General features: G+C 39.3%; 1 non-coding gene across 1 annotated transcript; it reads left to right on the top strand.

Annotated features, from left to right (window-relative positions):
* The first annotated feature begins 4,077 nt into the window (after window positions 1–4,077).
* On the top strand, window positions 4,078–4,185 carry LOC130964016 (small nucleolar RNA R71). Its single transcript, XR_009080129.1, has one exon. It is a non-coding gene; the product is annotated as a small nucleolar RNA R71 (small nucleolar RNA).
* Window positions 4,186–11,243: the final 7,058 nt, after the last annotated feature.

Genomic DNA, 11,243 nt, shown 5'->3' with positions numbered 1-11,243 from the left:
TATTCACTGCTTTTTCTTGCTTCAAGAATCATTTTTATGATTTTTCAGATCCTCAGTAACATGTCTCCTTTTTCATCATTCTTTCAAGAGCCAACATTCATGAACCACAAATTCAAAAGACATATGCACTGTTCAAGCATACATTCAGAGAACAAAAGTGTTGCCACCACATCAAAATAATTAAACTGCTATAAAATTCAGAATTCATGCAATTCTTTCCTTTTCAATTAAGCACGTTTTTATTCAAGAAAGGTGATGGATTCATAGGACATTCATAACTTTAAGGCATAGACACTAAGACACTAATGATCACAAGACACAAACATGGATAATCATAAGCATAGAATTCGAAAAACAGAAGAATAAAGAGCAAGGAAATCAAAGAACGGGTCCACCTTAGTGATGGCGGCTCTTTCTTCCTCTTGAAGATCCTATGGAGTGCTTGAGCTCCTCAATGTCTCTTCCTTGCCTTTGTTGCTCCTCTCTCATGATTCTTTGATCTTCTCTAATTTCATGGAGGAGAATGGAGTGTTCTTGATGCTCCACCCTTAGTTGTCCCATGTTGGAACTCAATTCTCCTAGGGAGGTGTTTACTTACTCCCAATAGTCTTGTGGAGGGAAGTGCATCCCTTGAGGCATCTCAGGGATCTCTTGATGAGAAGGGTCTCTTGTGTGCTCCATCCTTTTCTTGGTGATGGGCTTGTCCTCATCAATGGGGGTATCTCCTTCTATGTCAACTCCAACTGAATAACAGAGGTGACAAATGAGATGAGGAAAGGCTAGCCTTGCCAAGGTGGAAGACTTGTCCGCCACTTTATAGAGTTCTTGGGCTATAACCTCATGAACTTCCACTTCTTCTCCAATCATGATGCTATGAATCATGATGGCCCGGTCTAGAGTAACTTCGGACCGGTTGCTAGTGGGAATGATTGAGCGTTGAATGAACTCCAACCATCCTCTAGCCATGGGCTTGAGGTCATGCCTTCTTAATTGAACCGGCTTGCCTCTTGAATCTCTCTTCCATTGTGCGCCCTCTTCACATATGACTGTGAGGACTTGGTCCAACCTTTGATCAAAGTTGACCCTTCTAGTGTAAGGATGTTCATCTCCTTGCATCATAGGCAAATTGAATGCCAACCTTACACTTTCCGGACTAAAATCCAAGTATTTCCCCCGAACCATAGTAAGATAATTCTTTGGATCCGGGTTCATACTTTGATCATGGTTCTTTGTGATCCATGCATTGGCATAGAACTCTTGAACCATCAAGATTCCGACTTGTTGAATGGGGTTGGTAAGTACTTCCCAACCTCTTCTTCGGATCTCATGGCGAATCTCCGGATATTCACCCTTTTTGAGTGAAAAGGGGACCTCGGGGATCACCTTCTTCAAGGCCACAACTTCATAGAAGTGGTCTTGATGCACCCTTGAGATGAATCTATCCATCTCCCATGACTCGGATGTGGAAGCTTTTGCCTTCCCTTTCCTCTTTCTAGAGGTTTCTCCGGCCTTGGATGCCATAATGGTTATGGAAAACAAAAAAGCAACGCTTTTACCACACCAAACTTAAAATGGTTGCTCGTCCTCGAGCAAAAGAAGAAAGAAGAGAGTAGAAGAAGAAGAAATGAGGAAGAGGGAGATGGTGGTGTATTCGGCCAAAGAGGGGGAGAAGTGTTGTTTAGGTTGTGTGAAAATGAAGGGGTGAAGAAGGGTTTATATAGGAGAGAGGGGAGATGAGGTTCGGCCATTATGGGTGGGTTTGGGAGGGAAAGTGGTTTGAATTTGAAGGGTGAGGTTGGTGGGGTTTTATGAAGGATGGATGTGAGTGGTGAAGAGAAAGATGGGATTTGATAGGTGAAGGGTTTTTGGGGAAGAGGTGTTGAGGTGATTGGTGAATGGGGAAGAAGAGAGAGAGTGGTGGTGGGGTCCTGTGGGGTCCACAGATCTTGTGGTGTCAAGGAAAAGTCATCCCTGCACCAAATGTTGCTCAAAATCACGTTTTGAGCTATTTCTGGCGTTAAACGCCGGGCTGGTGCCCATTCCTGGCGTTTAACGCCAGGTTCTAGCCCTTTTCTGGCGTTTAACGCCAGTCTGGTGCCCCTTTCTGGCGTTAAACGCCCAGAATGGTGCCAGACTGGGCGTTAAACGCCCAAATGCTAGCTTCACTGGCGTTTAAACGCCAGTGAATTCTTCCTCCAGGGTGTGCTGTTTTTCTTCCTGTTTTTCATTCTGTTTTTGCTTTTTCAATGGATTTTGTGACTTCTTATGATCATCAACCTACAAAAAACATAAAATAACAAAGAGAAATATATAAAATATAATCATTGGGTTGCCTCCCAACAAGCGCTTCATTAATGTCAGTAGCTTGACAGAGGGCTCTCATGGAGCCTCACAGATACTCAGAGCAATGTTGGAACCTTCCAACACCAAACTTAGAGTTTGAATGTGGGGGTTCAACACCAAACTTAGAGTTTGGTTGTGGCCTCCCAACACCAAACTTAAAGTTTGACCGTGGGGGCTCTGTTTGTCTCTGATTTGAGAGAAGCTCTTCATGCTTCCTCTCCATGGTGACAGAGGGATATCCTTGAGCCTTAAACACAAAGGATTCTTTATTCACTTGAATGATTAGTTCACCTCTATCAACATCAATCACAGCCTTTGCTGTGGCTAGGAAGGGTCTGCCAAGGATGATGGATTCATCCATGCACTTCCCAGTCTCTAGGACTATGAAATCAGTAGGGATGTAATGGTCCTCAATCTTAACCAAAACATTCTCTACAAGTCCATAAGCTTGTTTTCTTGAGTTGTCTGCCATCTCTAGTGAGATTTTTGCAGCTTGTACCTCAAAGATCCCTAGCTTCTCCATTACAGAGAGAGGCATGAGGTTCACACTTGACCCCAAGTCACACAGGGCCTTCTTGAAGGTCATGGTGCCTATGGTACAAGGTATGGAAAACTTCCCAGGATCTTGTCTCTTTTGAGGTAATTTTTGCCTAGACAAGTCATCCAGTTCTTTGGTGAGCAAGGGAGGTTCATCTTCCCAAGTCTCATTTCCGAATAACTTGTCATTTAGCTTCATGATTGCTCCAAGGTATTTAGCAACTTGCTCTTCAGTGACATACTCATCCTCTTCAGAGGAAGAATACTCATCAGAGCTCATGAAAGGCAAAAGTAAGTCCAATGAAATCTCTATGGTCTCATTTTGAGCCTCAGATTCCCATGGTTCCTCATTGGGGAACACAGAGGAGGTTGGTGCACGCCCATTGAGGTCTTCCTCAGTGGTGTCCACCTCCTCTCTTTCCTCTCCATATTCGGCCATGGTTATGGCTTTGCACTCTCCTTTTGGATTTTCTTCTGTATTACTTGGAGAGTACTAGGAGGGAGTTTAGTAATTTTCTTGCTCAGCTGTCCCACTTGTCCTTCCAAATTTCTGATGGAGGACCTTGTTTCATTCATGAAACTTTGAGTGGTTTTGATTAGATCATAGACCATTGTTGCTAAGTCAGAGGTATTCTGCTTAGAACTCTCTGTCTGTTGCTGAGAAGATGATGGAAAAGGCTTGTTATTGCCAAGCCTGTTTCTTCCACCATTATTGTTATTGAAACCTTGTTGAGGTCTCTCTTGATTCTTCCATGAGAAATTTGGGTGATTTCTCCATGAAGAATTATAGGTGTTTCCATAGGGTTCTCCTAGGTAATTCACCTCTTCCATTGAAGGGTTTTCAGGATCATAAGCTTCTTCCTCAGATGAAGCTTCCTTAGTACTGCCAGGTGCATTTTGCATTCCAGACAGACTTTGAGAAATCAAATTGACTTGCTGAGTCAATATCTTGTTCTGAGCCAGTATGGCATTCAGAGTGTCAATCTCAAGAACTCCTCTCTTCTGACTAGTCCCATTGTTCACAGGATTTCTTTCAGAAGTGTACATGAATTGGTTATTTGCAACCATTTCAATTAGCTCTTGAGCCTCTGTAGGCGTCTTCTTCAGATGAAGAGATCCTCCAGCAGAGCTATCCAAGGACATCTTAGATAGTTCAGAGAGACCATCATAGAAAATACCTATGATGCTCCATTCAGAAAGCATGTCAGAGGGACATTTTCTGATTAATTGTTTGTATCTTTTCCAAGCTTCATAGAGGGATTCTCCATCCTTCTGTTTGAAGGTTTGGACCTCCACTCTAAGCTTACTCCATTTTTGTGGTGGAAAGAACTTTGCCAAGAAGGCATTGACTAGCTTTTCCCAAGAGTCCAGGCTTTCTTTAGGTTGAGAGTCCAACCATATTCTAGCTCTGTCTCTTACAGCAAAAGGGAATAGCATCAGTCTATAGACCTCAGGGTCTACCCCATTAGTCTTGACTGTGTCACAGATTTGCAAGAACTCAGCTAAGAACTGATGAGGATCTTCCATTGGAAGTCCATGGAATTTGCAATTCTGTTGCATTAGAGAAACTAATTGAGGCTTAAGCTCAAAGTTGTTTGCTCCAATGGCAGGGATAGAGATGCTTCTCCCATAGAAGTCGGGAGTAGGTGCAGTAAAGTCACCCAGCACCTTCCTTGCATTGTTTGCATTGTTGTTGTTTTCGGCTGCCATGTCTTCTTCTTCTTTGAAGAATTCGGTCAGGTCCTCTACAGAGAATTGTGCTTTGGCTTCTCTTAGCTTTCTCTTCAAGGTCCTTTCGGGTTCAGGGTCAGCTTCAATAAGAATGCCTTTGTCTTTGTTCCTGCTCATATGAAAGAGAAGAGAACAAGAAACCGTGGAATCTTCTATGTCACAGTATAGAGATTCCTTGAGGTGTCAGAGGAAAAAGAAAAATAGAAAGAAGAAGGAGAAGAAGAATTCGAACTTTAATTAGATAAGGTTCGAATTGTGCATTGAGAAGGAGTGGTACTCCATAAATAGAAGGATGTGAGAAGGAGGGGAGTAATTTTCGAAAATTAATTAGAAGATTTTGAAAACATTCTTGAAAAACACTTAATTGATTTTCGAAAATAAGAGTGGAAAAGAAATCAAGTGATTTTTGAAAAAGATTTGAAATTAGAAGTCAAAAGGATTTGATTGAAAACTTAATTTGAAAAAGATGTGATTAAAAAGATGTGATTGGGAAGATATGATTTGAAAACAATTTGAAAAGATATGATTTGAAAACAATTTTAAAAAAAAGATTTGATTTTGAAAATTAATGACTTGCCTAACAAGAAAAGATATGATTCAAACATTAAACCTTTCTTAACAGAAAAGGCAACAAATTTGAGATGTTCAATCAAATCATTAATTGTTAGTAAGTATCTTTAAAAAAAGGAAAGAAATTGATTTTGAAAACATTTGATTGAAAGGATATGATTTGAAAAAGATTTGATTTTGAAAAACTTTGAAAACTTGAAAAAAAATTGATTTTGAAAACAAAATCTTCCTCCTAGCACCATCCTGGCGTTAAACGCCCAGAATGGTATACATTCTGGCGTTTAACGCCCAAAATGCACCCTTTTTGGGCGTTAAACGCCCAACCAGGTACCCTGGCTGGCGTTTAAACGCCAGTCTGTCTTCTTCACTGGGCATTTTGAATGCCCAGCTTTTTCTGTATAATTCCTCTGCAGTATATTCTGAATCTTCAATTCTTTGTATTATTGACTTGAAAAGACACAAATTAAAAATATTTTTGGATTTTTTTAATAATCAAAATGCAACAAGAATCAAATAGCAATGCATGCAAGACACCAAACTTAGCAGTTTGTATACTACTGACACTATATGAAACACAAAGATACTCAAGTCAATAGAATCAAAGATCAAAACAAAGAAATACATGCATGGATTCGAAAAATATAACAAAAACATGCATTTGACACCAAACTTAAGATGAGACTCTAGACTCAAACAAGAAATATTTTTGGATTTTATGATTTTATGAATTTTTTGTGTGTTTTTTTTTTCGAAAATTAAGTGGAAAAAGATATCAAAATTCTTAATGAGAATTCCAGGAATCAGTGCAATGCTAGTCTAAGACTCCGGTCCAGGAATTAGACATGGCTTCACAGCCAGCCAAGCTTTCAAAGAAAGCTTCGGTCCAAAACACTAGACATGGCCAAAGGCCAGCCAAGCCTTAGCAAATCACTGCTCCAAAAGCAAGATTGATAAAGATCATCAAGCTCTTGTAATGATAAGTTGAAACCTCGGTCCAATGGAATTAGACATGGCTTCTCAGCCAGCCAGATTTCAACAAATCATCATGAAACTCTAGAATTCCCTTCAGGAATTTTGAAAAAAAATAAATGCCTAATCTAAGCAACAAGATGAACCGTCAGTTGTCCATACACAAGAACAATCCCCGGCAACGGCGCCAAAAACTTGGTGCACGAAATTGTGATCAATACTTTTCAAAACATAAACAATCCCTAGTAATGGCTCCAAAGACATGGTGCTCAATACCATGGCATAAACACAACTTCGCACAACTAACCAGCAAGTGCACTGGGTCGTCCAAGTAATAAACCTTACGCGAGTAAGGGTCGATCCCACGGAGATTGGTGGTATGAAGCAAGCTATGGTCATCTTGTAGATCTCAGTCAAGCAGACTCAAATGGGTATAGTGATGAACGAATACAGCATAAAGATAAAGATAGAGATACTTATGTATATCATTGGTGTAAGAGCTTCAGACAAGCGTATGAAGATGCCTTCCCTTCCGTCTCTCTGCTTTCCTACTGCCTTCATCCAATCCTTCTTACTCCTTTCCATGGCAAGCTCGTGTAGGGTTTCACTGTTGTCAGCAGCTACCTCCCAGCCTCTCAGTGAAAATACGTCCCTGATGCTCTGTCACAGCATAGGCTAATCATCTGTCGGTTCTCGTTCAGGCCGGAATAGAATCCATTGATTCTTTTGCGTCTGTCACTAACGCCCTAGCCTGCTGGGAGTTTGAAGCACGTCACAGTCATTCAATCATTGAATCCTACTCAGAATACCACAGACAAGGTTAGACCTTCCGGATTCTCTTGAATGCCGCCATCAGTTCTTGCCTATACCACGAAGACTCTGATCTCACGGAATGGCTGGCTCGTTTGTTAGGCGAGCACTCGGTTGTCAGGCGATCAACCATGCATCGTGTTATCAGGAATCCAAGAGATATTCACTAAGCCTCAGATGCTTGTAGAACAAGAGTGGTTGTCAATCACTTTGTTCATGAGTGAGAATGGTGATGATCCGTGACGATCATCACCTTCATTAAGTTGATGAACAAGTGATATCTTGGACAAAGAACAAGAGGAATTGAATAGAAGAACAATAGTAATTGCATTAATACTCGAGGTACAGCAGAGCTCCACACCTTAATCTATGGTGTGTAGAAACTCCACCGTTGAAAATACATAAGCATAAGGTCTAGGCATGGCCGAATGGCCAGCCTCCCAATGATCTAAGATAGCATAAAAATGAAGATAGCTACCCCGATATCTCAATACAATAGTAAAAGGTCCTACTTATAGAAAACTAGTAGCCTAGGGTGTACAGAGATGAGTAAATGACATAAAAATCCACTTCCGGGCCCACTTGGTGTGTGCTTGGGCTGAGCAAATGAAGCATTTTCGTGTAGAGACTCTTCTTGGAGTTAAACGCCAGCTTTTATGCCAGTTTGGGCGTTTAACTCCCATTTAGGTGCCAGTTCCAGCGTTTAACGCTGGGATTTCTTGAGGTGACTTTGAACGCCAGTTTGGGCCATCAAATCTTGGGCAAAGTATGGACTATCATATATTGCTGGAAAGCCCAGGATGTCTACTTTCCAACGCCGTTGAGAGCGCGCCAATTGGGCTTCTGTAGCTCCAGAAAATCCACTTCGAGTGCAGGGAGGTCAGAATCCAACAGCATCTGCAGTCCTTTTCAGTCTCTGAATCAGATTTTTGCTCAGATCCCTCAATTTCAGCCAGAAAATACCTGAAATCACAGAAAAACACACAAACTCATAGTAAAGTCCAGAAAAGTGAATTTTAACTAAAAACTAATAAAAATATACTAAAAACTAACTAGATCATACTAAAAACATACTAAAAATAATGCCAAAAAGTGTATAAATTATCCGCTCATCACCCTTCATCAATCAAATGCTTGATCACCTTTGTGGTAAATCTCATTATTGTTTCTTAGATGGATATTCTAGTTATTTCCAAATTCACATTGCTCCCCAAGACCAAGAAAAAACAACTTTCACATGCCCCTTTGGAACATATGCATATAAGAGAATGCCATTTGGCTTGTGTAACGCACCGGCTATATTCCAAAGGTGCATGATGAGTATATTTGCCGATATCTTGGAGCAAAGCATGGAGGTGTTCATGGATGATTTTAGTGTGTATGGGGACTCTTTTGATCTTTGCCTAGACAATCTTGCAAAAGTATTAGAGAGGAATACTAAGTCAAACCTTGTGTTAAATTTTGAGAAATGCCATTTTATGGTTAGACAATGTATTGTTTTAGGGCACATTGTCTCTAAGGATGGGATTTTCGTTGATCCAGCAAAGATCAATATTATTTCTAGTTTACCTTACCCCTCCTCGGTGAGGGAAGTCCGTGCATTTCTTGGACATGCAGGTTTTTACCGGCGGTTTATTAAGAACTTTAGTAAGGTGGCGCTACCTGACGTGGCGGAAATTGGCGAGTTAAGAATTTATTAATAGGGACACGTTGCAAGTACAGTCCTTAACCAGCCAAAAATCCGCTTATCAATTTAAAAGGGGTTGTCACAATATTGAAAATTAAAATACTGGGAGTATGAATCCCAGGTCGTCTCCCAACGAGTTGCAAGGAGATGTGCTATTTTATCAATCGGGTGTTTTCAAAAATGGTTTAGTTGATAAGCAGGGAATTAATCTAGAGAATTTAACTAATTTTAAATAAAAGCCTTGACTAGGGGTAGATTAGTTGGAAGCCCTATTCTTGTTGAAATACTCTCAAGATTAATTAATAATTGGAAGTCGCTCTGCTTAGTTAACCCTTACTAGGTAAAGGAAAGTCAAGCAAGTTGGAAATCTGTTTCTAGTCATAAGTCCTAATCCTCTCCCTTGGGAAGGACTAGAGTTAATGATTAGAGGGTGATTCAACAATAAATCCAATTATAATTTCTCTCTTGAGTAATTCAACTCAAGGGTTCCTTTCAATCATCCCCCAATCAAGTCATGGAACTACTCACTCATCATAATTATAAATTTCACAGAATTAATGGTGAAAATAAAAGAAGGCATGATAAATAATAATAAAAGGATTAATTGAAAATAAAAATAGTCTATATTAATAACTTGTAGAAATAATCCAATGTCAACTCTAGAGGGATTAAGAATATGGAAAAATAAATATAAAAAGTAAATAACAAAATAAGATGACGAGTACCGGAGGTAGACTCTTCTCAAAAGCTAAAGCCAAAATCTTCCAATCCTAATTATGAATGCTCAAATGAGTGAAAAACCTAGGGGAGGAGCAATTTCAAATCTAAAAACTAAAAATTATGCAGAATGAATTGGGTTTCTCGTTTCTGCATGTTCCCTGGCTCTAATCTGTGATTCCGAGCTGAAAACTGGGTTGAAATCCGGCCCAAAAACTCTGCCAGCGACTTCTGAAATTCTACAGATCGCGCACGTCACGCGGCCGCGTCATTCACCTGGACGCGTCATTCGGCGTTTTGCTTTCCCACTCGGGCACGTCGTCCATGCCTCCGCATCACTTATGCTTTTCCAATCCGCGCGGTTGCGTGAGCCATGCGGCCGCGTCACTGCAATTTCCTCTCTTTCGCGCGGTCGCGTGAGCCATGTGGTCGTGTCACTTCTCGCTAGTCATCTCCTTAATTTCTTGTATTCCTTCCATTTTTGCAAACTTCCTTTCCAATCTCCAATTCATTCATGCCCTATGAAGCCTGAAACACTTAACACACAGATCACAGTATCGAATGGGATAAAGGAGAATTAAAATACCTAATTAAAAGTCTCTAGGAAGTAAGTTTTCAATTATATAATAATTTTAGGAAGAAAATATAAATGCATGCTAATTATGTGAATAAATAGGTAAAGATCATGATAAAACCACACAATTAAACACATTATAAACCATAAAATAGTGGTTTATCAACCTCCCCACACTTAAACATTAGCATGTCCTCATGCTTAGTTGAAAGAGATAAAATAAATGAGTAGGAACATGTAAAAACTCATGTAATGCAATGCAACCTATATATGTGAATGCAACTATATGATTCTTGTCCACTTGATCAAGAATAAATAAGCTCTTCAAAATAATTACAAATCAAGCTCCACTAATTCAATTCTCATACAGTAAGAATAGATAAAAATGCAAGAAGGTAGCTCATGAAAGCAGGGAACATAGAATTTTAAGCATTGAACCCTCACTGATGATGTATGTATATTCTAATCTCTCCAGTGTATACGTAATCACTCTATCCTTCTCTAATCATGCTCCCTAAATTTTGTTCTTTTCCTAATCAATCAACAACATTTAATATACCAATGCAACATCATGAGGTCTTTTCAAGGTTGTAACGGGGCCAAGGTAAGGGTAAGGATACATATATGGTTAAGTGAGATTATAAATTGAATCTTTAATTAACTCAAACTCTAACATAACCTATATATTTTATATAACTATGGAGTTCGTACCTAGCTACCCAGAATTCTCTTTCACATTCCTTACTCATGTATCAACTGTTTATTTTAATTCTATCATACATGCATTGACCTTTGAATTCTTAACTCAACATTGGGGTAATTTTGTCCCCTTATTTATTTATTGAATATATATATATATATATATATATATATATATATATATATATATATTTTAAAATCAACATAGCTTATCAATGCACATAGATTTTTGATTCTTATAGTTTCACATGAGTAGGCGTCCAAATTCCCATTATATTATCATGACATGTCCCCTTAATATCCTTTGTTCTCACAATTTCCCATACTCAATTAGCACACATAATTCTAACTTAAGCTAACCAAAGATTCAAATTGGGATATATAATTGTTTTTTCGCTTAAGGTTAGTAATGTGGTAAATTATAGAACAACTGGGATTTAAAGGCTCAAAGTGGCTAACAAAGGTAATTGAAAGGGTAGGCTTAATTTGGATAAGTGAGCCAAACAATTAATGGCCTCAATCATATGCAGCATGTAAATATATTAAACATTGGAAATATAGGATAGAACAAAATATAGATTACAGTCATAGAGAAGTAAACACACA

The sequence above is a fragment of the Arachis stenosperma genome, chromosome 2, assembly GCF_014773155.1.
Source record: "Arachis stenosperma cultivar V10309 chromosome 2, arast.V10309.gnm1.PFL2, whole genome shotgun sequence".
In the NCBI taxonomy this organism is placed as follows: domain Eukaryota; kingdom Viridiplantae; phylum Streptophyta; class Magnoliopsida; order Fabales; family Fabaceae; genus Arachis; species Arachis stenosperma.
Note: the sequence above shows the minus strand (reverse complement) of the source record. Positions and strands in the feature narration are given on the sequence as shown.